The sequence below is a fragment of the Larimichthys crocea genome, chromosome XIII, assembly GCF_000972845.2.
Source record: "Larimichthys crocea isolate SSNF chromosome XIII, L_crocea_2.0, whole genome shotgun sequence".
In the NCBI taxonomy this organism is placed as follows: domain Eukaryota; kingdom Metazoa; phylum Chordata; class Actinopteri; family Sciaenidae; genus Larimichthys; species Larimichthys crocea.
In genome coordinates, this window is record NC_040023.1 from 23,315,320 (window position 1) to 23,340,327 (window position 25,008).

Sequence of the window (25,008 nt, forward strand, 5' to 3'; positions counted from 1 at the left end):
GAACCAACTTCCTATGCATCCAGTAAGATAAACAGGATAAAATACTAAGTCCTTTATTAATCCCAGTATTACAGCAGCCATGTTATGCATGAATCACAAAACAAACAACATAAGGAAACTATCAAGAAGGTGATAAGAAAATACAAAACCAAAAATATAAATAAACCTGGGACCATACTCTACTGAATATATACAAAACTAGTACCTGCTTATATCCTGTACAAGTCTGTACACAGTATATTGACTTGTACTAATATGCCAAAGTGCTGCATTTGAATTATATAGATGATTATTGGAAATAACTATAGCAACAAAATAACAAGATGAATGTGAGTCTGGTATTTACCTGTATTTAGCTCTGGTGTGGTCCTCCTCCCGTCTTTAGAATGCTCAACTTTCACAATAAACCTGTTTATTTTGCATGACATGAATGCTGAAACAATGATTTACTGATACAGGTCTTAAAGCTTTGTCAGGTTTTACAGCTCAGTTTGTGATGTTACAAAGAAGAGTGTATTAATTCACCAGTGGCTGCTACACCAATGCTTTTATGTTGAAAGGACAGTGAGACCTGTAATAAATCTACAACTAGCTTCCATTTCTCACACAGGGAGTCAATGCAGTCCCTTTAGAAAGTATTGCTGAATGGAGCATTTAAAAAATAGCTGAAGCAACTAAAAAAAACATAAATATGAATTGGTAAGTTATTTTCTCTCTTTACTTCATTTTAAACTGATAAATAATTGTGCCATTGTGTGTTAGCTAGCTCTAGCTAGGTAAGTGTATGCCATCTATTATCATGCAGTAATTACACACAGCCGTTCCTGTTAGCCCCCTAGTTATAAATTTGAGTCACACATATGGAGAATTTCAAGTGGGTAGATTTTTAAATCCATTATTAACGCAATAATAAAAACAAATAGCTAACTGATAATATAAAAATAGCTACATATGTCTGTTTTCACTTGTTAGTGAACTGCTTAGTGCTCAGTATTTAACACGACTCATACGGAAAAAAGCTAATTTACGCTATATTTCTGAATTTCTTCCCATTCTGCCACCATTGTGTGAATTCATCATGTGCCAGGTAATTGTCTTTTTTTTTTGTCCAACACACTAGCTATCATTTAAGGCAATCTAAATGTTTTAATAACAGCTCACAGTTATAGCTAATTGAACAGACAACATCTCGTTAACGCGGGCAGGAAAATGACAGGTGTAGGTAATGATGTTAATGAGGGCTTGTCGCAGTAAGCTACACTTTTGTGCCAGCGTGAACAATAGCAAAGACACGGGGACTTGAACAGCAATGTAGCCGTCATTAACGTTACTTGTTACATCTGTGGTTGAAATGTTTCCCATGATAAAAGTGTATTTCAGCAAGCATTTCACCCTTTTGTGTAGAGAGTATTTACTTGCAGATTAAATAACTTGTTCAAGTGGACAGTTTTTAGGAGGAAGTGTGACAGATGAGAACTTTTTTTTTTACGTTGGTGCCATTTTTTAAAGAAAATCTACACTTCTATTTGGAACGTGCAGTATCTTGAAAATGCTGAGATCAGTGCAGGTTTTGCTGTCAGTCACTAGTTAACTTCCTTGGACACAAACAATACAAAGATATGTGTGTGGAATAGGTAAGTCAATTTTTCCTGGTAACTGAGGAGACTATCGGAGCTGCACTCCTCCACCTTTCTCTCTCTTTGATTTTTCTATTTGTTTCCCACATTTTACCAAAATGAGGAGAACAAGCTTTTACCCTTACTTTAAGTACTAATTTTATAATTGTGTAAACTTTAAGAACTGACTGTTATCAATTTTTTGTGGATTGACTTGTTTCAGGCCAATTACACGTCAAACAACAACAAAATGAACAATATTGTAGGTTGTGTAAGGATGCAAAGGATTTGGTAAATTTATGTCTGGTAAGCTTGGTAATTTCGGAAATTTAGCAGTGTCAAAAGAAAAAAAATAATAGTAAACTTATTTCAAGGGGGATTTTTGGGTAAAAGTGAATGCACTGCATTCAGCAGCACATTCATGTGCATGTACAGATCATTTTCTAGCATCTCATTATCACGAAAACTGTGAATTTGATCGCTGTTTCCCAAAACTCAAGGTGATGTCTACAAATGTCTTGTTTTGTCCACAACCCAAATATATTGAGTTTACTATTATAAAGGACTTGAAGAGAGAACATAGATTTACATTTCAGAAGCTGAAATCAGAAAATAGTTTTTTAATGACTTAATTTAATTTATTGAATATTAAAATAAGTCTGTGATTAATTTAACAGTTGACAGCTAATTGATCAAGTGAATGATCGTTGCAGCTCCAACACACAGGCATTAGTCTGAAGCAAAGCACACAGAAACTAATCTCTATATTTTAATTTTATTCTCTAAAATGTATTCCCTTGGAAATATTTTGCAGTTTCCTAGGCCAAAAAATGCAGAGGATAAATTTATCCACCGGGATTAGTTACAGTTTGTGCAAACACACATGTAGAAAATGACATATTACAATCTGTGAAGCAATTAAAGTATGACAGTGTTACAGTGGTCACATAACTTGTCCGATAAGGCCCAGATACACTGTGAAGTTCTCGCTCCTCGATCATATCTCACAGTCCAGAGTGCTCATTACCCTCTCAGCATGCCTTTCTGTCTGCTCATGGGGTTTGTCTGTGTGTGCCCATCACAGTTACTTCCTCGTCTCCCTCTCCCTCTTTCCATACAACATACCAGCGGAGTCAAAGTATCATACCAACACCTCAGCTGAGACACACTAAAGCCACAGCACACACACGATCCTTTTTTTTTTTTTCAAGTTAGTACAGGTCTCTTTGAACGGCCAACCACTAGACTTTAAATAGACACACCTTTTACGGCATATCAGCTGACAGCGAGCCAAGCTGACAGCGAGCAATAATTCACCATCACTAAACCAAGACTATATGCCTCTTACAGCTGTAGAGCTGAGGAGGATAAGCTGTCGACATTTTGTAAGCTGTGAATTTAAACCTCTACTTTTTGTGGTACAGTCTGAAATCTTTACGGGCTTTTAAATGAAGATAAGTTTTTCTCACAAATTGCTAATGAAGCACTGTTTTGACACAAAAGAAACAGAATAATACATACTGCAAGTTGCTTTGTCTCAACTAGTTGTTGTTAGTGAGATACCTAGAGCGGCCTTTTCCAGGTGTTGCTATCTGCCCAGAATAATGTTCAATGTTGTTCCCCCTCACCTTTTCCTCAGTGTTTCCAGAGGAACAAAAGGAATTAATAACATTAACTTGTCTGTTTTTTCTGGCTTTTCTCTTCTGTCAGTATGTGGGTAACTAACGGAAATGCAAGGCCCTCATGTTGCAAGATACCAGCTCCGCCATGCAACTTTTCTAAAGCAGCTGGCTGCAGTAGTTACACAACGTATTGTCTGGGATATTTTTGGATTCTCATGTGTCTCTCAGTCCCCCTGTCCTGTGGGAAAATGACAGGAAACAAAACTATTTTTAAATAAAAACATTTTCCAGACTGACGCTGATAATAAATAATGACCTTTGGGTGGAGATTATACTGTATATTTAATTTGTCCATTTCACTGATTGTTTTAGGAGCTGAGGAAGCAGATTTTAATTATTTCTGTACAGCAGTTAAAACATCCTAATCTTGTGTTTCTAGCACTGAATCCCTGTGCTATTTTTGTCTGTTGTACTTTGTGTGAATAACAAAACCTGTGCTGATTGCTGTAATTTTAATATTTCAGTAGCAGTAGTAACAGAAACCAAACCTCTCTTTAACATCAGAACACAGACCCTGGAAACAAGAATTCAAATAGTAATGATAAATCAGTGTTTAATCTAAAAGGTGCAGAAAATATCTTGGTCTGCACTTCTGGTGTTTTTAATACTTTTCCATGTTTTATATTGAGTCCTACGATAATAACTTCCGTAGACTCCTGGTTGACGTGTATTTGTTAATCATATCGGTGGTTTTACTTGAATGGGTGTGTGGTCAAATGATATTTCTGTCTGACGTGGTGGTTTCTTACACCTAATAGATTCATAGTTCATACACTGCCCTACCACTTCTGCAGCAGACTGATGTGTTATGCATCATCATGCAGTGCATGCATTATGTGAGAGCAAGCCCCAAAAGAGCCCAAACAGACTGATCACTGTTTCCAAGTTTCTACAGCTCCACAAGCTATGCACTAGTTATTTTTGAGGACGTGCATGTCAGCTATGGCAGGACCAACACAGAAGAATAATTCAGCCATGTAAAAGTGGTGGCACTGTGGCACAATATTAACAACTGCAGGTAAAGTATGGAAGGGTGTTGAACAAGACTGTGCAAAAGTTTCATCAGGTTCGTCTGACCAGCCTTCGCACACTGTGTCAGCCACAAGCCTGCCGTTTTGCCCGTGTGCCAAATTTGATGTTATTTTGAGTGCACTGCCAGCCTGAGCAGTACTGCACTGTGTTTGCGCTTACTACGATCTGAAGCGTCTGACTCTGGGAAGTTGCCTGTTTGCAGGGTGAATAGTGAAATACTACAAGCTACACACTACATAGTAATCTACATCGAATGCACACATGCTTGTATTTTAATTGTGTTGCTAGTAATATTGAGCAGCAAAGGTTGAACTGAGATCAACTATGTTGTTGGAGCCCTGAGCAGCATCGCCCCTGCTGCGCTCAAGCAGTGGTCTCATAGAAATTAATGAGGAGGCTGCGTTCTGTGACACAGTGCTGCTACTGAACACGGCCTATAGCAGAACAGAACGGATGGTTCGTGTTTAACCTTGGTCTCAATGTCACTCACCAGCCTCTTCTGCACCACCCAACAGCCCTCCCCTCTTCCTCCACCACCACATCACCACCAGCCCCCCACCCTCAGTTGGTGTGTTTGAGCTTCTCAGCAGGGGGCCTGCAGTTCCAGAGATATGTGGGGGTGGTGTGTGTATGAGTGTGTGTGTGTGAATGTGTGTGTTTGTGCACAGGCGTCTGTGTGTGTGTGTGTGTGTGTGTGTGTGTGTGTGTGTGTGTGTGTGTGTGTGTTTGTGTGTGTGTGTTTGTGTGTGTGTAGTCTTTCGGCTTCACCCTGAATGTGCTAATGTGATAATTGAGTATTCCAAGTTCCTGCAACTGTGTCACCAGGCACACACACACACAAACATCACACATCTAGTTTGTCTCAGAATAGCTTCCTCACGTCTTGATGACATTCTTCAGCCTGAGCTGTGATAGTGATAGTGATAACACAAGCAGATTAATCTGTTCTTTATATGTCGCTATTGTGCTCAAGACATGTATGTGGCGTGTATTTTTTCCCAATTGTGTTTCTTAAAACACGTTTGAAAATCCTCACTCTTATTTTGAGCATTTTCCTGTGAATTTATATAAAAGAAACCAGTGAAAGTGAAAACTATTAAAGGCAATTATTAAGTCTAGAAAAACACAATAGATGTGACAGACAAAGTTTAGAAACTGTTCGCCAGCAAATAGATCATAATGTGCTCTCTCCCTCTCTCTCTCTCTGTCTCTTTCTCTCTCTCTCTCTCTCTCTCTCTCTCTCTCTCTCTCTCTCTCTCTCCCATCTTCATGGACTGTCTCACTGCAGGAAGATAAAGTAGAAAGATGTCACAAGAATTCCTTTAAAGCAGCCACCATTGCGCTCAGGGACTGGTGAGCAGCATCCAGAGATCTGCACTCGTCCCCTGCCCAGAGTCTGAGGAGCAGTGAACTGAAGATTTGATGCGTTCAGAAGCCAGTAGGTCATAGCTGTACTCTGAGGCTCCAGGCAAGCACATCACAGACAAACCAGAAAGGCAATCTCTGGCTTTCAATATTGATCACTTCTCACACATTCACAAACACACACACACACACACACACACATACACATCACATGTGAGAGAAATCAATGAACAGACAAATTTACACTGGCTGTAAACCAAGTAATTCTGGTAGCTTTTTTCAGTTTTTCAGTTTTTTCTTGAGTTTATGTGAAATGGAGTGTATATGCATGACTGACAAACAAGAGGAGAGAGTTGAAAAGTTGAATCCAGAAAGTTGTGTGAAGATTTTTAACAAACGATTGGAGGGTGGGGGGGTGACTATATAGAGAGGAGGAGAGGAGGCGTAGAGGAGGCGTTGACGAGGCGTTGTCGGAAGGAGAAGAGAGGAGGGGATTAGGGTTGGCGGTTCGCTGTCGAACCAGCATCGATACAACGGCAGCATTTGCCTAATCCCCTGGTAATGGGAGCTTAGCAGCCTCCTCGGACACACAAACACTCCCACTGCCTCCACCTCCGCTCTGCTCCTCTCTTCTCCTTTCCTGCCCTCTTCCCTCCTCATTTACATAACATTAGAAACATTAAGGCGGCTCCAACAAGGCCCCATTATGTGCGTGTTGGTTTTGGGTCCCATTGCGTCGGCCCCAAGGCTTTGGAAAGGAGAGGAGCAGAATGAGTCAGGACATCATAGAGGCTTGTCCACTGTTTTGTCTGCTGGAGATGGTTTGTGTGCTTCTAAAGGACTTATTGAAAGGAGAGAGAGAGAAAGAGAAGAAAAAGGTGATTAATGATTTTCTAAGAGTGCAGAGCTAGTGATCTGATCGCAGATGTTTGTCCAAAACATCAGCTGCAACATCCTGAAAACACACAGGCTTCAGTTAAGATTGGTGCTGTCTGTTTTCCTGATAATTAATTGGGCTCGAGAACATAAAACGCACCATGGCAATGATGTTTCATGGACGGTTCTTGGCACCAGAGTTGTTTTTCAGAGCTGGAGTTCAGACATCAAGGTTACAGAACTGAAAAACAGAACTGAACTCTTCACCTCTTCACAAAGTCACTGTTTACTCAGCTATGCACACCTTTATTACCATGAAACTATTCAATTTGCTGTTCAAGGCAGTAACTTTTAAACCATTATAGCTTCAAGTCTGATCATAAAGTGATATCATACATTGTGCAAACATGCTGCAGAATAACTGTCTTTGAAATTAAAAAGAGAAAAACGTCAAGTTTATGTAAAAACTTCAACAAAAAAATCTGACCAATAAAATGTGCATTATTTATTGAAATAATATTATACAATGATGCCAAAAAATTCAATAAAAATATTGTAATGATCTACCAGTATAATAGAAATATAATATAATATATCTGAAAATAAATGAACAATATATTAAAAAAGTGTTTTGAATTTTAATAATACTATTTTGAGTATTATGTTCTCTGTAACAAATGAAGGAGGCCTTACATAGAGAGAAATGTGGCCCTCTGAGTCCATCATTTACCGTATGCAATAGAATAAATCAGGTTAAAGTTTCAGTACAGTTGATATCTCCACATCATGTTGCAGCGATAACATTTTACAGAAATATATCAGAAATAATAGAAATAGACTCATGTGACTAATATAATTCACAGAATTTTCCCACTATCTTTTAGTTCCCTGTTCAGCATGTATACATATTTAGATGCACACTAATATTAGTCATTTAGATAATCCTAAAATTATACAAATTATACACAGTCGTGTAGTCGTGCAATCATAGTTGTCAGTGAGTAAAAAAAAGACAGAATTCATACTGCACACATTTTCCACCCTGGAAAGCAATTTAAAGAAAATTAGTAACCTATTATCTTACAGGAGAGATGTAATGATTTGTGCATAATAATAATAAATAAATAAATAATAATTTAATTAATGTCATTAATTAAAACTATTAATAAGCTACTGGAACAAACTAACAATCGTTGTGTCTGAGATTTAAAAGCAAATATAGTATACCACAGACCAGTAAACTGCAGTGTCACAATACTCACTGACATGCTGCCAAAGACCTCACATATATTTGTGAATGTGGCAAATGTGCAATTAATCATCAAACTACACATAAACTCACAACCATGAACCAGCAGAGAACGAAAAGCAACCATGCTCGATATTTCTCTGCTTTTTATAACTTTCCTCTCTTCCTTGCTTTCATTTAGTCCCATAAAGCAGAGTTTTCAGTTGGCTTCAAAGCTCTGTGCCGAGCTCGGTTGGGGGCCTTCAAAGCCCCCTGTCTGTCGTCAGGTTTAGGCACAGAGAAAGCTTCTTGTTCTTTAAGGATTTGCCTCACAAATAACGCCCAGCCAGGGCCAAGGCAACTAGCTTGCACCCTGACAGGATAGTAGACAGACTTGTGCATTTTAGTGATGTGATTTGGGGGCTATTCCTGCATCTATCTGAGTGAGTACCCGTTCTGTTTAGTTTTGTTCTGCTCTGTTCTGATGTTTTCTATGCTGTCCTCTTCTTACAAATGATGCCTGCTTACAAGAACATAATGTGAATGTTTAGAGTAAGGTGTTTGCTTGACACTAAAGAAATATATCTGGAATTAGTTTCTAATTTCAAGATTTATCTCATTTATCTCATTGCAGTATTATTTCATGTTATCAATAAAAAGTGCACTAAAATAAAAATTTTAAATCTGCTACCTGTTAGTGCATTTTAAATAACAAAACTACCATTGAGTTATAATGGCTATTATCTTGATCTTGAAAACATTCATTTATATTTTTGCAGTGAGTGCAGTGCATGGGCTGACATTTTAATTTTAAGAGCAGTGACTGTTTGGCTTGATAGTTTGTTAGATATGAGGTGTAAAAATAAGCCCTCAAGTAATTATAATGCACATGAGAGCTTTTCCTAAAGACATAATAATATGGTTTTACTTTTTATACTCTACACTCCTGAGATAATAGCTTTTTGACATCAGATAACTGAAACAATACGTAAACACTTAATTTCGCTGTGGGTCAGAGTGTTGCTCGCTTTGCTTACGTTCACATTTCATGCTTCAGGTCTCAGTTACTCACACAGAAACAAGACAACAGGTTTCTTAGCTGTATACCATGAAGAAGGGAGGAGACACAAACTTCCTCCAGCCAATCATTATCAGATTTATGCTTGGTTAAAAACATGATTTTTCTGCTAGATAAATCAAACGCTGACAAGAGAAAATCTTTCTATTGATATTAACTTTTAAAAAAATCTCAGTTATAATGTATTGTTGTGCTGCTTTGGCATTTAATCAGTATTCTCTAAGGCAGGGATTGTACATTTATGTCTCTTTGTTGATTTGTTAATGATGATGACACGGTTCTTATGTAGAATAATAATCAAATGTAAGCAGGTTTACTGTCAGATAACTGCAGAGCTGGCAGTGTGTGTGTGTGTGTAAGGGTGTGTGTCTGTGTGTGTCTGTTTGTGATGCAGTAGTTTTAATGGTGTGATTGCGTGTGTGTTTGTTGTCTGTTGTGCATTATTGTGCTGTACACCTTACTGCATAGGTTAATAAGCTGAAACTGCATAGAAGAATTTCTAGTGCATATATACTGTAGATATTATGTTTATGAAAGTGCGAAGATTATCATCATCTGTTTGTTTTCAAGAAATCCAGTGAGAATATTACTCACAGAAAAGTAAACCAGTCACATTTGTGTAAACACCTGTGAGTTCAGACTGTCAGACTGCAGCAAAAAATACTAGCAAGGAGAAAGAACCATAGGCATTGTCCCACATACATGTTCTTAATGTTTACAGGTGGAGGCCACGCTCAAAATGATGTGCAGACTATGGTGAGTGCTCAGTATTAACGCAGCTTGACCTTGACATCATCTGCACTGTCAGTGTCATTATTTTTCTAATTCACAGCTTGGTCTTCTTTGGCCTTCCTCTTTATTTCTTAAATAAAATAAATATCTGAAATCTAATTAGTATCTAATACCACATCGAAAAAAACTAAGTATATACCACATCATAATCATGGACTGGGCTTCAGTGTATCTGTAAAGAATTCTAAGAATTTGCAACCACTGATTGTAATTGAAAAATATAAATTAAGTCTATAAGTCAAATCCAGGAGAAACCCGGCTGTCACTCTGAGCTGTTAGGTTGCTCGAGCCTGCCTGTGGTGTTTATAAAGTCAGTCCATATGGAATTAAAAGACACCATCACTTTGGTTCTTCTATTCATGGCACATGATGATACATACTTTTGTATTGTACTGTCGTCTTCTTGTCTTCTCTGTATTCCTTTCATTTGTTTGTCACTGCACCTGTTGTGAAGTTCTTCACATTGTAGTTCTGTCCTTGCTCTTTACCAGGCTGCTGAGGATCACAGGATTCACAGACACTATAGCCTTTTCTACTGCTGCTCTTGTTGTTGGTCGCTTTGGATAAGGGCGTCAGCTAAATGCCTAAATTGTAATTGTAAATGGTAGGCTTGCCCACATGTTAGCCCACTAGTCACAGCACTCTTAAGAAAGCAGTGCTGAGAGGCTGACGGGACGAGATCGAAACAGGCAGCCATTATAATCAGTCATTCAGCCTTTTGGAGTAGACATTCACTGTTTGTGGTTTGTTCTAAATTCAAAGGGAACCTCTGTGACCTGCTGGCTTTCACATCGGCAGAAAAACCACTCCGCTCTCCCTCTCTCCCTCCCCTCTCGTATTTTCCTGCATTCCCTCATTCTCTCAGAGTATGTTTCTCTCCCTGCCTCTCTCAAATTCTCTTTAAAGCATACATTTTGCAATTTATATCGACGTTATTTGAAGTTGTGACTTGCTTCTGTAGCTGATAATATTGTATAAATTCTATTATTTGTTTTCTTTCATATCTAGTATAGTTTCTGAGTTTTGTCAAACCTTCACCAGTATCATGGTCAGTCCATCAATTAGTCTTTAATTCATCTTACTGTAGCTCTCAGTTGCCGCTGAACTGTTGATTAGATTTCAAGCATTTTTTCTATCAATAATAGTTCAGTGCTTTTTCGTCTTTGGTGAAAGGTCCAACTTTGTGAATCTTTCCTTTAAAATATCTGATGGTTGTTTGTCTAACCCTTTTATTATACAGCTTTGTTAAACACTGATGGAAATTACAGCTGGGAGTGTGCATCACATGAATATAAACAAATGATGCATGAAGAGTATTTTATATAGAGCCATAAAAAACACAGCAATGGAGTTCAGATACAATATGATCACAGTATTTATCAGCACACACTGTAGTGGTAAAATTAGAAGCATTACTCTCACTTACTTTCATAGTGTTTTTGTCACCTGTATTATCTCCAAAATGTATATTTCAGTGTTTGGGTTTGGTCTGACTTCCTGAATTCCTATTCACCAGTGAAGGCAGGCAGGCGCTACAGCCTTTCTCAGCATGCACTGAGGAAAGGACAGGGAAACCCTCAAAGCAGGTTGCCAGTGGTATCATATGGTGAATAGGGATAGACAAACAGTCACACTCAGGGGCAATTCAGACTCTCCGATCCCAGAAAAAACACCCAGGCAAACACAAAGGGGGCTCATGCAAACTCTACACCAAAACTTGCTAAATTAGCTAACCACTGTGCTGCCCTGGTGTTAATATACTCACACCCTGTCTCTCTGTTTCACCTTTCCTCCCTCCCCCATTTCTTTCTTTCTTAGCACTGTGCAGTTGGGGAATATTGCATATGTGTGTAGTGTGTGCATGTGTGTGGGTGTGTGTGTGTGTGTGTGTGTGTGTGTGTGTGTGTGTTTGTCTTCTCCAGCAAACTGTGGTTCTCAGCTCTCTGCTGTGCTAATCATTTTTCTTCTGGCAAGTTGTTAGCTCCAGTAGGAGGGAGGGAGGCAGGGAGCGGAGAAAGGAGATGGGGATGTGGTGGATGAACGGATAGAAACAGTAGATGGGAGAAAAGAGGAAGCACATGGGAAATTAAAAAAGAATGACAGAGAAAGAGATAGGAAGATACAGACTGCTGTAATTAGTCAAGTTTGGTCTTGGTTTATAACTCAGACACATTGTAGAGATACGTTGTTGAAGGATACCTGAATATCTCTCTCTTCTTGTCCCGTCTCCCTCCCCCCATGTCTGCGTCTCCCTCTCTATCTTTAAATAATGCAGTGTGAGAGATGGTTCTTACATACTGAGAAGGTGTCAGCAGACAGTTACGGGAACGTCAGCGCCGTCGCACCTACCCAAATGACACATGCACATGAGCACATCCACACATGCACACACTTCTGTCATCTCTGTTTAGTGTGGAGCTAGACTCTGGCACGCTGAGTAGCTAATTAGACAGGTTTATACTGTTAACGTATCGCATTAAGGCCCAACAACATCAAATAAGTAGTAATGCCGCAAACACATGCTGAAAAACATACTGGAAATGTCAAAAAAATATCAAATGTATTGCATGAAATGAGGCCATTGCAATAATATGTTTGCATTATTTGACAATTTAAATATTTACTGTAATAGTGCATTGTGTTTAATGGTTATTATTCTTAATGTGTTATATAAAAGATGTTTAAACATAACAACACAACGTATTAATGAACAGAGTGTGTAGTATACTATTATGTGTTTCAAATGTGGTGAGCATTGAAATACACTAAATATGATTATAAGTAGTTAGTTAGAGTTTATCAGATGGATTGTATGATTGTCTAAAGTTACAAAATAATTTTTAAAGTTTACCACCAACTCAAGCAAATATTTTAAACTTTACACAAAATGAATGTTTCTGTGTATTCCTAATTTGATGATAGGAACACATAATAAAGTAGTATATAAACCAGTGCTCCTGCACCCATCAACCACATAGCTGTGCATCTTTCCTTACCTGTTTTCTTATCTTTAAATTTAAAGATATGATTACAGTAGTTAAATTTTAATGTGCTCTGCAGGACATTTCATTGCTGATTTCTTCCTGATTCAGGATCTAAAAAGCTAAGTTACTCTCATCCAACCTGTGGAGAATCGACTGAAAATTGAACAAATGTCTCCAACATTTCATGTTGAAGAGATATTAACAATAGTTTGATATTATAAGTATTAGAAGCTACAAAGCATGTTTTAATATTTGCAGGAATCACAACACAGTGACAAGATATTTTAGAAGACGTTATTAATTAATTAATTGCAGTAAAACAAGTATACTTTACTAAAATCTATTCTTTTGTTTGTGAGGAAAATGAACTCTGGACATTTTGCCTTCTGATATTAAGGTCAGCCAAAATGCAATGTGATTTATATTATGCCATTATTATATGGCTGGATGCTGCCAAATAAAATCAAACAGCTTTTATTTCATCATTGTGTTCTAGTAATCGTCAGCCATTTATTTATACTATTATGTCTCAAAAACTGTTCTGCCCACTGGCTCACCTAATACCTACTACAAACTGTATGGAGCCATAATGTAACCTTTCAGTCAACCGTGTTTAACCAAGCCTGACGTACAGTACAGACTCCCTGTGTTTCAGAGCCTCTTCTGTTTTATTTTCACTTCCAGGAAATGCTTTTTTCTTGGCAAATATAGCCAGACACTTTTTTTTGTCTGCCTGTCACTACTGGATCTGTTGCTACTTCAATAATCTCAATGTCAAATTTGTGTTAGGCAAATATCTAATAATAGCCAGTCTGTTAGATAGATGGCTCTTGCCAGGGTTTAGACAGAGCTGTTTCATACTGTCACACTGTCAGGATGCCTTGAATAGTGAGCTGATGAAATGACTTCCTATAATACAATTTGGACTCAATTTAATAAACAATAGACAACATATTGGCATTGTATTACATTATTGCATGCCTATTATGCACTCTCTTTGTGAGGATTTTTAATTGCACCGTGACCTTGGAGTGACACAAAGAAGAACATTAAGAAAAGCAAAGTCAGCAAAATATAATTATATTCACCCCCACTCCTGTAACAGTTTATTAAAGACAAATACCAGAGTTAGCTCTGTGTTGCAGTGATTAGACTGTGAATAGACATACAACGTTTCATCATGTATGCTAATTTTAATATTAAGCACACAGTGCACAAATGTTTTCTGTATTTGTTAATGTTTCCATGTTCAGCGTGTACAGAGGTATTAAATGTGTAGAACTGCCTCACAAATCTATGAGACAGTAATGCAGCAGAGAATAAAAAGAATAGATTATTATATTATTAATACTAAGGGGATATTTCCCATATCATTTGAAAGGAGAATATCACCCACACGGCGCAGAGGCGAGGCTGCCTTTATGCATAATTCATATTTCCATATCGTCATGGTGATCATGTGCGATGAGTGTTTGCTCTCACAGCAGGGGAGCTGGTTGGTGGTTGTTGTACCATGTGTGTGTGAGAGGAGGGTGTGTGCAATGGGGGGATCGAGGTGTCAGGAGGGACAGAAAATGTCCTGACAGAGAGAAGGAGTGGGGAATGCAGAGGAAAAGTGTGCCTGGTAAAAACTAGGTCCATATTCTTCATAATAATCCTCCGTCTCAAAGCGGCCCATTTTCAGATTTTTCTAACTACAGTTATTTTTACACAGTGGAGATGACAGCAGGGGTGGGGTGGGGAGGCTTCGAAACAGCCTGTGAGTCAGATTTATACTCACAAAGCCACACACCTCTGCCCTGTGATCCCCCAGGATTTTTAGTAGGCATATTAATTGATTGCAGCCCACTGCTTTCTAATTATATCTGAAAAAGTCATATAATTATTATCACACCATGTTGAGCAAATATTAGCTTGTAAAGCACTCACTGTTTTAAGGCTAAAACAGCTTGTGACAGCTTTTGCAACATAAAACCTTTTTAATATAAAATAAAAGACACTGTAATAACATTCAGTATACTAACCTTTTATTTACCTTGATGTATTATCAACCAATCACACAATAGGTTTTGTAAAAATGTGAAATACAAAAGATGATATTCCTAGACTAAATTTAGTAGGCATTATATTCTCATACTTAAAAAAAAATTGTATCATTACCTGTATTAGACTCTATGAAACCTCAAACTAATACATTAAATTATTTTGTTTTGATCATTTTCTTTGCTCAAAAACAAACAAATTATTAGTATTATTATTTTATACCATCACAGTCTGTTGCTTCTCTAAATACACTTCTACAAACATTAGTCATGTAAAAATATCAATTAAAAACAGTGTAAAAGGCACAAAAAACTCACCTATGAGCTGGAAAAGGACTAATAGCAATACAAGATAATAACATAAGAGGAAGCAGAAATAGTGGCTTGACTCCCCATTTGGTCTGTGGTCACAGCAACACTTGGCTCATGACCTTTGTTACACAACACACCACTCACTCCCTCATAATTCTTCCCTCCTGACATTGTATGAAAATGCAGAAATACTGTACAAATGACACAGAAACAACAACTGAAAGTTTTCAGTTATCGTCACATGAACCTCCTGAGTCCCATGAACCATGAGTATAAATAAATGACACATCGAATTCAGTCATTCTTACTTTTGTTTTCCAAAATATTAACCATTACCAACGTGGATAAATGTTCAACCAGGTTTTTTTAGTTTAGAGGTTTCTTGGGCAATGAGGATAAAACTCTTCTCAGACGGAGTTTAGGGAAACAACTGTGGCAAGTTGTCTTTCCTTCAACAACTATTGGCCATGTGCCTTTGAGCAACATATTTAACATTCAACTATTCCACCAAAGCTACTCAGTAGGCCAGAGTAGACTACTTTGCTGATGAGATTGTGACCATCTGCTTGATGAATAAGTGTTAAAATAAGATATAATGATATGTTAGAAACAAATAGTGGAGGAATGTTTATCATTCAGTTATCAACATTATGAAGGAAACACGTTATTCTCACTCTCTTATTGTTTTTCGCTCTGCTTCGCCCCCTCTTCTCTTCGTCCTGGGTGAACTTGAATCGATCTGGTTGTTGCTCTGTACCCTCTTGAGAACCTTCCCAACACACACACACACACACACACACACACACACACACACACACACACACACACACACACACACACACACACACATGCATCTTCAATCTTGATATTCCTCTCCCAGTGGACAAGATGGACTAGAATTAATTAGCTCCACCCATTATAGACACACACACACACACAAACAAAATAAAGCACACAAATAAATACACACTTTCACCCTTTATGTGTAGGTGTGTGTCAATATGTGTGCGTACTGTTTATACACCAAGGAGGAGTGTGAAGTTGCTCATACTTAGTATTCCCTTGGTGTCCTATGGAAATATATTGAAAGGCAAGTGTGTGCGTGTGTGTGCAAGTGTGTGTCTGTGTGTGTCTGTGTGTGTGTGTGTATGTACATGTGTGAAGGCTTGAATTCAGAATGGTATTGATTAAACACAGCAGGGGGTGAGTGTGTGAGCACTGCAGATAGCTCACTCACCTGCCACTCTGCAGACACACACACCAAACACACACAGACACACACAAACATCAAACTGTCCGCTGGCTTCATTAGAAAGAGGCTGCCTGGCTTTCGATATGATGAATAAAACGAATCAAGGAATTTTAATTCAGCTTTGAGATACAAAATATCAAATTTGTATTGAAAATGTGTTTACGAACCATTTTTTGTCCCTCCGCTGAGCGAACCTGTCGTGTTCGACAGGTAAACACTGACAAACACTAAATGTTCCTCCAGCCAGTCAGCAGCTGATCTGGCTATCAGTGATCTGTTGAAGGGTCTACGAGTAAGACATCAACTTCCATTTTAGGGTTGAGCATTATCTTCATCCTCCAAAGCTTTTCAGTGCACACACAGACATTTTGTGTCTGGACAGTGATACTGAAGATAAAAACAGGGTTTTTTCATCAGCAGCAGAGCGTAAAACTTTAACCTCACCCAAATTTAGCAGCAGAGACAAGAAGAACCACAAGTAATCATGTGTTGACTATGTCAGTACCCACTTGAGAATTTTAATTAAAATCTTGTCATTTATTACACTGTCCTCTTTGTTGTTATCTCTCCTTATTTATTGAATTAATTAGCTTATCACTTAGCTTGATTTTCAAAAATAGGTGACAGTATGACTGTTATTGTAACCTGTAGCGTCTAAACACATCACTAATGTGGGTTAAACTTGTTCTGTTTAGTTTTAATTTGTTTCATCACCGTCAACATTAGTGGATTTATTTCAGTGTTTGCATCCAGTTTGTCAGTACAGAGAAACCAAGCGATATCTAAACTATAAAAAATCTCTTGTGTCTAAGTACACTAGGAGGCTGACGTAACTGGTTGTTCTTGTCCTTATGGTAAATCTGACATGATACAAATGCAGCACTGTGCTGCTTGCACATGACTTCACAACATGAGTTGAGGAAACACAGCGGATATAGCTATCCAACCCTGCACAGACATAACTGGTGATTGATTTGTTCCATTTGAGTGTTTTAGCCTGCTGCATTTTGAAGTGTAACACCACCATGGCTTCATCTTTTAAAGGTTATTGTGATATTTCATAGGAATATTCTGAGTTGTCATACTATACTGACTTAAATAATAGATGAATTTGCAGTTCTGTCACTGTGTGAACATGAACTATAACATAATTACAGTAACAGTATTTGATCATCTAAGCATTATTACTGCATAGTTTACATTGTACTTCTTAAGTCTTTTCATATCTCCTTCTTCACTTCTGCTCTGGCCTTCTACATACATTCTTTTCATATATTTTCCTCTTTATTTCTTCTCCCCTCAAACGTCTCTCTCCTCATATACTCTTCCATACCTCCCCTCTCCTCGCAGCCACAAGCACTAGCTCATGTGGTGAAGGCATATAGTTTATCGGCTGTGCGATGTAGCTGCCCCTGCTTCTTGATGCAAGTAGTAAAATATCTGATCAGTTAAATAGTCCTAACAATGGGAAACATACACTAGGGCCATTTCTGTTTTTGTTTTTTCTGCTCCATTCCTTCTTTTGTCTTATTCATTCCAAGGAAATTCTGCATTTCTCTTTGTGGCATCATGATTAAGGTATGTGAGGTGGTCAGAAGTGGGAAATGCAGAGGATAAGAGGCTGAAAGAGTCAAGAGTCTTTTTCTCTGCATGTGTCTACTTCTGTACATACAAAACGTGTAATATGGCACAACTTTATCAGCAGAAATAGCAGCACTGGCTGGTGGCTGGTTTGATCTAAGTGGCCTTCTGAGGAAATGCACTGGTTGGTTATTATTATCTGTTATTATCCTACTTACAGAAATGATTCTGGTTATTCTGACACAATGCACTCAGCTTTACAATGAGTCTACTTGGGTTTCACACAGGAAATTGCCGAAGCCTATTTCCTGAATTTGTGGACTTGGGCTGTCCACAAATATCACAACTAAATTCTGTAGCATTTATAGAAAAGACTGCATGTGCAGAAACACGTTTGTGTGTTTGTTCATTGTAGCTCTCTATCTCTATCCCTTTCTTTTTCTTTCTTCCTCCCTCCCTTTCTCTGCCTCTCTTTCCCTCTCTCTCTCTCTCTCTCTCTCCCCCTCTCTCTCTCCCTCTTTCCCTCCCTATGTCTTTCCACAGTTCTGGGTTTTAATCACTGCTGTAATTGGCAACTCCCTGCTGTGCACACACACACACTTACTCTGACTAGCTGCTGCAAATCCCTCTGGCAATGTATATGTGTGTGTGTGTGTGTGTGTGTGTGTGTGTGTTGTGGGGGCAGGAGAGAGAGATATGGAGAGATAAGGATAATGAAAGAAGGAGAGTTTCAGAACTGCAGGCCAACTCACCAACTCACCAATCTGTCTGCTGTGAAGCACTGTGAGGAAGAGGAGCTGTGCAGCCAAATCCTAATTATCTGAGAGAATAAAGATGTGGCTCAAGATTTATTACAGAACACAACATTGTGTTGGAGTTATTGGAGAACATGATGCTGCCTCAACTTAGTGAAATTAATACTTGGCCTTGTCACACTAAGAGAGTGCCGCGTACTGTTTATACTGTACTGTTTTCTATAGGAAGAGATAGTCGAATTAATAGATCGCCTAACAGACAGCAATCTAGCTCTGATGAGCAAATAAATAGATGACTGAGGGCAGACAGTTTCTTTGTGTGCGGCAAATAAAATGTTCAGCGAGTATTTCCGCGTTGGAGCGCTTACGGGTTAGCCTCAGTTAGCACATACATGAGACCCATTTACTCTCCATGGACAGGACAGGCTTCTTAGCTGTGCAGTGCTAGAATTAGTGTCATTTTTGATATTTAACTAATATGAATTTAGCAACTTTCCATTCAAAGTGAGGTCAAAAGCAAATAAAAAGTTTGTAGTTTTGAATGAAGTGTTATATGTAGAACTAAACTTATTGAAGACCATTTTTTATTACTTTGGCATTTCTGACTTTCTAAGATGCAAAGTATGTACACTGTCAGAGCACATTTGGATAATTTGAGGCAACTGTGAATAATTGCAATATGATTTGATGATATTCATGTTTAGACCGTTACAGATCAGGTGTGTTGATGGTGTATGATGGTTGTAGTATGGCCCACTATAATCCATCTTCTTCTTGACTGTAGTAATTTCCACAAACAACAGTTTTGATCTTTCAACACAGAATCCTGTAGTGTCTTATCATTTGTAAAATATGTTGAACTGTCTGAGCTGTAATTATTTAGAGGGACTGAAATATTACAGGAGAGTTGGTATCCTAAGTTTGGAAGTTATTGACTTTAAACATACCCCAATTAATTGCTACATCCCATTGTACAAACCACCTACTGCACATGCACATTGAGAATTAAGTTAAACTTTCAGAGCAGTACAGTAAAGGAGTGGGTAATGCAATGAAATGTAATCCAATGCAGTTACCTTGTGAGTTTTATGAACGCATTGTCTGCTGAGACTGTATCAGACAGCCTTAATTAGTGTTTTGTTGTGTTGTTTCCAGTTTCATGTGTTGTAATGAAACCTACATTTCCAGCCCCGCACATACTGCTACTTCCCATCATCCCATCACCACCAAGTCAGTCAATACTGACAGAATTAGAGAAATTAGTCCTTTGTGGCAAAAGCAGTTTGTATGTTAAGACTTAATAAACAGAAGTACAGCAGACTGCAAACACTGAGAAGTTTTCACTCAGAAATCTGAGCAAGAAGAATGTGTTTCATCGATGAAAAGAGTTTGTTGGATTTGTCCTGAATATCTTGGGGCTTACTCGACCAGCAGTTGCCTGTGAGAACCATGTGACAATGGCCATGCTAAACCCGGTACTAAAGAGTCCCGGCTCTATGGTTATCATGGCACATTGGCCGCAAAAAGGAAAGTTTCATGGTTGTGTGTGTGTTGTGTGAGTGTGTGTCTTTTATGTGGGTCACCCCACCATGTCTAATGGCCCCTTGCTGTGTGCAGCGTCCTGCGCTGAGCTGCTCCCTGCTGTCACACTCACACACACACAAATAAACGCATGCACGCAGCGGGGGAGATTTTGGGGTGTCCCTCACCCTAATACCCTCCACAATACACCACCACTGCATCTGTTGCTCCTGTTCTCTAAGTTGAAAGTTGATCATTGAAGTGCTAGCATGCCTTTGCTCTCTCTTTCCTCATCACCTCTTCTCTCTCTTATTTTTTAAATTTCATCCCACACCAAAGGTGACTATTTTTTATCATTTTTCTCTGCATTTAAGTTTCTTTTTTTTACCCTCAGTTGATGGGATTTTAAGGGTTAGTTGATGGCTTTGTGTTTTTATTCTGTGTAAAATAGAAATGACGTTATGGCCGCCTGCAGGCCTCCATCACACAGACAGCTGTTTAACCTGCCAGCAACTGCCTCAAACAGGTGAGCATCTGCACCACACAAATTTAAAACACCACTGTGACTTACGTGTTATGTATACGTCTCTTAGCATTCAGGTTGCATAACACACCAAGTGGTGTATTGTAGTAAAATCATTTGGTATATTTGTATTGTTGTGTATCAGATCCATGCTGCTGAATCCAGTCAGCTCGTGCCTTATACTGTAATGGTATAGTTCTATTAGTGGTATCATTATTACTAGTAGGGTGAAGATGTATTCTACATGAACATGTGTTTCCTTATAGAGACGCGTCTGTGTGTCTATCTAGGTAATAACCAGACAGTAGGGAAGAAAAACGTCATTAAAATTCTATCACTGCAATTTTATTTACAACGGGCATTGTGGAATAGTCTGAGGAAAGAAGAGAAGAGGAGAGGAGACGAGAGGAGAGGAGAGGAGTGGAGAGGAAAGAAGAGAAGAGGAGAGGAGAGGAGAGGAGAGGAGAGGAGAGGAGAAAGGGGGAAGTTAAGAAGAGCAAGATGCTGAGAATTCAGACTACGACAATGTGCCCATCCCCACTGATAACGCACACATGAACCAACACGAGCATATAAACAATACACGTGAAAAAGAAACACATGCATACACAATCAGTACAGTCATGTAGACAAACTCAAAAGTAAAATCAGATGAAGAATCTGTGCATGTGCTCACAGACATATGCATATTTACCTCGATCCATAAACCATGGAAGCACACTTGAACACACACATACATACACAGACTAAATCTCAGCCACAGAGAAGCCAGCTACGTCAGTATATTTTCACACTGCGGTAGTGTCTCTTTGTCTGCCTGTCGGCCAGCCAGCTGTAAGATGGAGGGCGAGAAATATGCTTTTAGAGGACAGCTTCGTAAGACAGAAGACACGGCTCTGTCATTTTTGTTTCTATAGGTCATTGTTACAATATTGATTTTGTTCACGCGATTCTTTTAGTTTGTGCGTGTATGTCTGATGATCTGTACATGAGTTAGGAGGGTGTGTGTGTGTGTGTGTGCATGTCGAACAATGCATTAATTACAGTTACTAATTTCGCACTTTTTGGTCAGTTACGTATGCTTAGTATGTGAGACTTGAATGTCTGTGTGTGTGTCCACATAAACATGCTAACATAAACCCGGTGTGTGTTAAAATGCTCATGTGCACATTGGTGGAAGAAGGCGACCTTTTGTCCACCTGTCCTCAGCATCAGCTGTTGTTTGTGTTGCCACACAGACACGCATGCAAGGCAGGGGTAATTTGTTCCAATCCCTTGTGGAAAAGTGCAAGCAGCCTGGCAGTTGTTATGTATGGAGCACACACACACACACACACACACACACACACACACACACACCAAGCGTCGACAAAACAACAGGACATAATTACAGCACAATGGTCCTGCTGCAACACATTCCACCTTTGTAAAGCTTACAGTAACATTATTTATTTTGTGTTTCTGTTTAAATAATCTCTTAATTTTTGATTGAACTTACAATTGTCTGTGTCATCACTTGTGCTCTGTTATTTTCATTTTAAAGCTAGCCTCGACTACTTGACCACGTCAGCAAACACTGTTTGACGCCAATACAATAAGTACTTTCCCCTTAACCCTACTCTGAAACCAGCATGGCAGTGTAAGGGGTAATGCATGCATTTTTACCTAGCCGAGTCATTTATTTGTGTGTTTGACAGTGATACACTGAAAGCCAGCTCAAGGGGAAAGCATCGATATGTAACACACACAGGCATATAATAAAACCCCAGAAATGCATGGCAAGGCAGAGAAAGATACAGAGCCGTACATAACGATTCAGATGTATAGAAGGCCTCAGTGAGAGAAGGTTTGTCATTGTGTGATAAACACAAACACAGATGCATTTAGGCTTTGATTTCAGGTTGCTTTTCACTGCTGGCAGTGGGAGCTGTCCTAAAGAAACAAACCTCACACACACACACACACACACACACACACACACACACACACACACACACACACACACACATCATGGACCGGACTGATAGGATTAGAGACTGGTGCTATAGTCGCTCTCTCTTTCTCTTCCTCTCTCACCCCCCTCTCTCTTGAGTCTGCCAAGCCTTGATTATTCACAAGGTTAGTTCCTGATTGCCTATAGCAGTAGCAGACACGCAGGTTCATTATCTCTCCACCTCTTTCCCTCTCTTTCTCGCTCACTGTCCTATCTGCAGTATGTTTATGCACAATGGTTGAGAGAAAGGGCTTGACGCACAAAAACAAAAATCCAACAAAATGCATTGCGGCTGAAACATTATGTGACAAATTATCTCTGCATTTCATTTTTAATGGTGCAAAATAAAAAAAAAAACATGTCCTTTGTTAATACAGTTTCTACTTATCTCTGTAACTGCATTATGTTTGTCAGTCTTTCAGTCTTCCTTATTTTCCATTTACTGATTCACACTTTTGATGTGATAATTAGAGAATTCAATTGAGAGATGAAGAGAATGATTTTAATGTTAGAATAATTGAAACATGTATTCATCCTACTTTAAAATCTATCTATCTATCTATCTATCTATCTATCTATCTATCTATCTATCTATCTATCTATCTATCTATCTATCTATCTATCTATCTATCTATCTATCTATCCATGTCAAAAAGAAACACTTTTTTATATTTTACTTTATATTATCAGTGGTCTGGATTGGCTCCAGATCCACACAATATTATTTACACATTTGAGGACATGTCAGCTGTGGATTATATTAATAAAAATACGGCAGAACTGGAGACAGGTGGGATTTGTAGACTACTGATGACACTGTATGTTTACGTGTGGTGGAGGATATCAGTGCTGCTGCAGCAGGCTTCAAAAGGTAGCCTTCGGCCAGCCCTCTGCTGTCACAGTGGAGCTGTCGTTTTAAAACCTCCACCAGCAGCTCCGATTGAAAATGCAGCACACGAGGAATGATTTCCTAAACTAAAATTCCAATCAACTGATGCTTTTTTTCTTAAAACACATTTGCTTGTGAGAGTGATTGTCCTGATATTTTGCTGCAGATATTCGAACAATGACTGAAGCCTCTCTGTTCCACATTTGTTGTCAGGATATCGAAAGAGTGTTAGTTTTTCCCTCTGTCTGTGGGACAATGTCCCCATTCTGAGCAGAGTGTGAGTGTAGTGTTGACACATGTTAGTGCTGGCTGATTAGTCGACACATAAAGGAACACGCAGCTCCTCCATCACTATTCAGCCATTTTGTCTCCCTGTCTGTCACACTGGTGGAGTGGATGTATGTGTGTGTGTGAGGCTTTTGTTAAGGTAATACAGAGAGAGAGAGAGAAAGAGTGAGGGAGAAGACACCGTGAAAAATTACACAGACCACAGCCAAGTCCCGATGACCCATGGATGCTTTTTTCCCTTTAATGTCTGCACATCAGAATCGTGCAATTTAAGTCACTTTTACCTCAGAAGTCATGATTCTGTATGAGCAGGAAAACACATGAAATAAAATGTTTTTAATGATAAATTGGTAGGAACGTGTAGGGTAGATCTGTTGTCCATTGTGTCTTAAGTGGATTAACAGAGCGGTCAGTGAGACAGACAGCCAAAGTGGCAACCATAACCGTTGTTTACAAGCTTGTGTCGCCTCTGTCGCTTCAAATTTTCATATGATACTGATTTGTTTTCTTAGACTTTCTCACAATGGTGAGGTGGAGTTTGTGCAAAATCGTTGTGTAATCTTTTTGATTAAAGCATGAAAGTTGGCATAGTCACAACTCACATTTTTACAGACTTTATAGATTATAATTGTCATCTACTTTTAACATAGTTTTTATGACAGATATGATGCCAGATTTATAATACAAAATTCAGGATTTCTCATCCTAGGCCCTTTTTTTTAATAAAAAATTAAAAGTGTAAGCTACTGTACCTTTCTGCAAAACACTGCATATGTTTTGAAATAAAATTGTTATGGTCAAATCATCTCACAATAAAATCACACAATGTTATCATTGTTTTGTTTGTTTTGAATATCTACATACAAAATAAAGCCTTCAAAGTCAATCTTTATTTACAAATTTCAAGTAATGTGCATTTTTGCTAAATGTGTTATTTTAGCATTTTATCTATGATATCAATATGTAAAAACATATATATTATACATATACATATATATTCTAGATATTAGTCATCTTATTTAACATTCACAAATCACAAATGATTTCTTCAAATCACTCTGTAATAACAACAGCATTGTTCAAGATTAATTATTATCAAACTAAATGTCATGGAATATTTTTCCATGACAAGTATTTTTATTTCAACAAATAAATGCGTCATTACAAAAATCTGATTATTTTCAGAACATGAATAATAT

The 25,008-nt window shown here is 38.4% G+C and overlaps 1 long non-coding RNA gene across 2 annotated transcripts in view; it reads left to right on the forward strand.

Annotated features, from left to right (window-relative positions):
• Positions 1-609: 609 nt before the first annotated feature.
• The window catches only part of LOC109137961 (uncharacterized), a 31,178-nt gene continuing 6,779 nt past the window's right edge, over positions 610-25,008 (forward strand). The window contains exons 1-4 of one of the 2 annotated variants that reach the window (XR_003463476.1): positions 610-699; positions 5,619-5,768; positions 9,599-9,633; positions 20,568-20,642. This is a non-coding gene — a long non-coding RNA (uncharacterized LOC109137961). Of the gene's footprint in view, positions 700-5,618; positions 5,769-8,133; positions 8,243-9,598; positions 9,634-20,567; positions 20,643-25,008 lie in introns of those variants that run through there. The other variant, XR_002041791.2, reaches the window with a different exon arrangement.